The sequence below is a fragment of the Lactuca serriola genome, chromosome 3 (assembly GCF_051521515.1).
Source record: "Lactuca serriola cultivar US96UC23 chromosome 3, Lser_US96UC23_V15, whole genome shotgun sequence".
NCBI classification, from domain to species: domain Eukaryota; kingdom Viridiplantae; phylum Streptophyta; class Magnoliopsida; order Asterales; family Asteraceae; genus Lactuca; species Lactuca serriola.
Genome location: NC_136410.1, coordinates 46520895 through 46525122, shown reverse-complemented (window position 1 = coordinate 46525122; position 4228 = coordinate 46520895). Strand labels below are relative to the sequence as shown.

Below are 4228 nucleotides of genomic sequence, written 5' to 3'. Positions count from 1 at the left end.
TAGTAGCACGTTGATCAAATCAAACGTACCATGCTTTCGGGGTCTATTTAAGACAACATAATAGTTTCTAAAGGTATCAAATATGATTCAGATAGTTATTTGATATCCCTAAAAACATGGTGGTCGATGCATGTACATTGCCACCTTCATGTGGTCGTGTACAAATGGTTTCTTCACATCTAGCAGACTGTTATACTGCTGATAATGTATTTTTTTTTGGTTTGACAACCGGTCTGGATGTCTCATCACAATCTACTCATTGATGTTAAAAATAGCCAAACAGGTCTTATATCTCAATAGAGAAGCAACTGTATGAGTGTCTCATTGTTTAATCCTCCAAACGACCCTTGGCCGGGACCGTAGGCGGTAGCAACCAAACAGGCCTTGAGTGTGTAGGCAATTTGCCGATCTTTGATCCCAAATTTCACCATGTAAGTCTCCAAATTTAATTTTGCATAATTATCACACAATTTCTATTTTTATTTTATTCTATTTTAGTGATAGATTATGTGTTTTCATTACTTTATGAATATTCTGCCTTTATTTAGGGGATTATAAATGTTAATTTTAGTTGTTCTAAAGAAATCTATAACTTATATTAAATAAGAATGTATTAAAAGTGTATAATTAAAAAACATAATCATATTTTGTAGGTTTTGAATATTAATTAAGAACGGTGAGGAGCCCATCATTTGAATTGATGTTAAAAGTAAAATCGCTTTGTAATTTGTATGCTTATATTCCACAGTCAAAGTCAACCCTTTATCTACAAACTAGTCCCAGGACTTGGTATACGGCGCCAGCAAATTAAGCACATACATTGTAAGAAATATTTTCAATTTATGTTTGAGAAAAATATACTTTTGATGAGATAACGTTTACTTATAAGTTTGATAATTATTATAAAAACGTGTGTAGTTAAAATTTTAGCAAAGATTTTAATCAGAAAGTTTAAATAAAAACGCTAAAAATCTGAACATATGTAATATCAATTTGTTCATTGCTCCATTGGTTTTTAGAATGCGAATTAAGTACTCTATAGGGAATAAGTCAACACGCCATATATCTTCAACGCTGCACCTGTATACACTAAAATAGAATCAGTTGAACACCATCCTCCTTCCCGCATTTTTCAAACATCTTTGAATTGATCACCATCCTCCTTCCGAGGTTTTTCAAACACCTTAATTTGAACCGATCACAATTTTTATAACCCCATTTGAAGTCAACTGTATGCTCTCTGCTGTATATAAATACGCCATTGCTATTGATCAAGCTCACCAAATTAACTAAACATGAAGAAGTCTCAACTTAGTTCTTCAGTTTTGCTCATGGTTCTAACTTTCTTGCTTTCTGTTTCATGGGCAACGTCCTTATCATCCTCAAGTTCTGGCGATCTAATAAGCTGCCTACTGTCCAAATCCAACAATGTGACTACCGTCTCTCAACTCATTTTCACCCCTGTCAATGCTTCCTTCCTACCCATTTGGCAAGTGGCAGTTCAAAACACCAGGTTCCTTAAGCCCTCCACACGTAGACCATCAGTGATCGTGACACCTATGGAGGAAACCCTTATACAAACATGTGTATACTGCGCCAAGAAACACGGGTACGAGATCAGGATCAGGAGTGGGGGCCATGACTACGAGGGCCTCTCATACACTGCTGATGTTCCCTTTGTTATGCTTGATTTCACCAACATGAGGTCTATAGACGTGGACGTAGCAAAAAGGACTGCTTGGGTCCAAGCAGGCGCTACGCTTGGTGAACTCTACTACAAAATTTCGCGAGAGACCGATACCTTGTATTTCCCGGCAGGTGTTTGCCCAACGGTGGGTGTTGGTGGTTACATGGGCGGTGGTGGCTACGGAAACCTGTTGAGGAAATACGGTACTGCTGCAGATAATGTTCTGGATGCTCGCTTCATGGATGTTGATGGGAATATTCTCGACAGGAAATCAATGGGAGAAGATTTGTTTTGGGCGATCCGAGGAGGTGGTTCTTCAAGTTTCGGAATTGTTCTTGCATGGAAGCTGAGCTTGGTTCCAGTTCCAAAAAAAGTAACCGTCTTTATACTGAATAAAACTTTGGAACAAGGGGCTACCGAAATCTTCCATAAATATCAATACGTTGCACCGAATATCGATAGAAATTTGCACATAAGAACTCAAGTTTTTGCCGAATATATCGGCAACACCACCAAGAAAACCATAAGAATTATGTTTGAAGGAATATATCAGGGCACAACCGACACATTGCTTCCGTTGCTTTACAGAAAATTTCCAGAGCTCGGTGTTACCCGAGAGATTTGTGAAGAAATTAGAATGGTGCAGTCGACCCTTGTGTTTTGGGGGTTGCCAAGCTCAACCCCGACCGAGATTCTGACGAACCGATCTGCCATTGCCAAGCTGAACAACAAAAGCAAATCAGACTACACCCGCGCACCCATCCCCATAAAAGGACTCAAGAAGATATGGAGAAAGCTTATGCAAAACGATGAATCGGCGCTTCTGATGATCAATCCATTTGGCGGAAGGATGGCTGATTTCTCAGAGACAGCAATTCCGTATCCTCATAGAGCGGGGGTGTTTTTACAAATTCTAAAGACTGTCAATTTTAACGGTCAACCTTCAGACACAACACCTACATCCCTCAGGAGGATAGCTTGGCTGCGAAGCTTGGATGCTTTAATGACGCCTTATGTGTCAAACAACCCCAGAGAGGCATACTCCAACTACAATGATCTGGATTTGGGTGTTGGAAGTGCTAACTACAAAGAAGCAAGTGTTTGGGGTGAGAGATACTGGAAGAGGGACAACTTCAAGAAGTTGATTCGAATCAAGGCCAAAGTCGATCCTCACAATTTCTTTAGGCGCCCACAGAGTATTCCTGTTTTCTAAAACCCCCGATCAGCTAAGCGGTTGCAGAAACACCCAACAGATGCATTTTATTAATTCTTTTAATTGTTTTCATGAAAAACTAGCAATAATGCTACTTTCTGTCAGTTTCTTTTCCTAGTGTATATGATCTCCATGCTAACAAAGATGTCTAAAAGCATAAAGTCTAATTCTAATTATGAATTTATCTAATAAATACATTGTCTTATTAAGACATTTTACATCATATTTCTTTCTTATACTTCCTCTTGTCTAAAAATTATGTTTTTTATTAAGATAGTTTGGGTCAATACAACTTTAGACTTGGGATACGTACTGTGAAAAAAAAAATGTATCATTTGGACGGGCTACACCGAACCTGCCATAGAGTTATCTTGTGGGGGTAACTCCTGAAATATTATGATCAATATTTGGTAGAGCAATAACGTTTGTTTTAAAACATTAACCTTATTTTTGGATTTTCACAGCTCAATCTTTGTAAACGTATAAAATCTGTAAGATATTATATAAACTTTCATTTAGAATGGTGGGCCACCAAATTTTTAGTATGTGACATTCAAACCCAAAACAACTTCGGTTGAGTGCTTAATTCTAGAATTATCAGTATATGTGGGATCCTGCATGGACGGTGATATAGAGTTCCTTTATGGTATAAGACTATAAGTTGGGGAACATACATGCATGGGATGGTGGTACTAATGAAGCCAAATTATACATAACAATTTGAATAAATTACTTAATTAAGTATAATAATTTTTCACAGCATAAATAATATGAGTATGTTTGTTTTTTCGACATCTACTTTTAAATAAAAATTGATTTGATCAAGAGTGGCATCTTTGAACAAAAAGTTAGTTAAATTATCCGTAACTTTACCCGATCCATATTTACTTATTATACATTCTTTTACTTTATTTAAATAAGAATTGACGTGACCATCCAAATAACAACATTCTTTAGTCAACATTGTAGTTGTTAATTTGAAAATTTTAAATTTAAATAGTAGAATGCATGTGATCTACCATTATGATTCCACTAGCTAGAAATAGTAAATTATGTTGTACATATGATGCGCTCAGAAGGAGAAGACGTTTTATGGGTGACTTCGGCTATGACTGCAACTATTGTCATGACAAAAATAATTTGGCTAGGGAGTGCATGTTAAGGAGATTAAATGAGAAGAAAGAGGGAGAGGTTGATGAGACTTATTATCTCCGAAAGCTTGAGGAGTTCAAAAAGAAGGAAAATGCTGATGACGCTAAACCTGCTTTGATTGTGTAGGAATAGGATGATGAGTTTGGAAGAGTCGAAGTTTGGTCGAGTGATTCAGA

At 37.0% G+C, this 4228-nt stretch overlaps 1 pseudogene; it reads left to right on the top strand.

The window, feature by feature from the left end:
* Positions 1-1261: 1261 nt before the first annotated feature.
* Positions 1262-3064, top strand: LOC145092130 (tetrahydroberberine oxidase pseudogene; annotated as a pseudogene).
* Positions 3065-4228: the final 1164 nt, after the last annotated feature.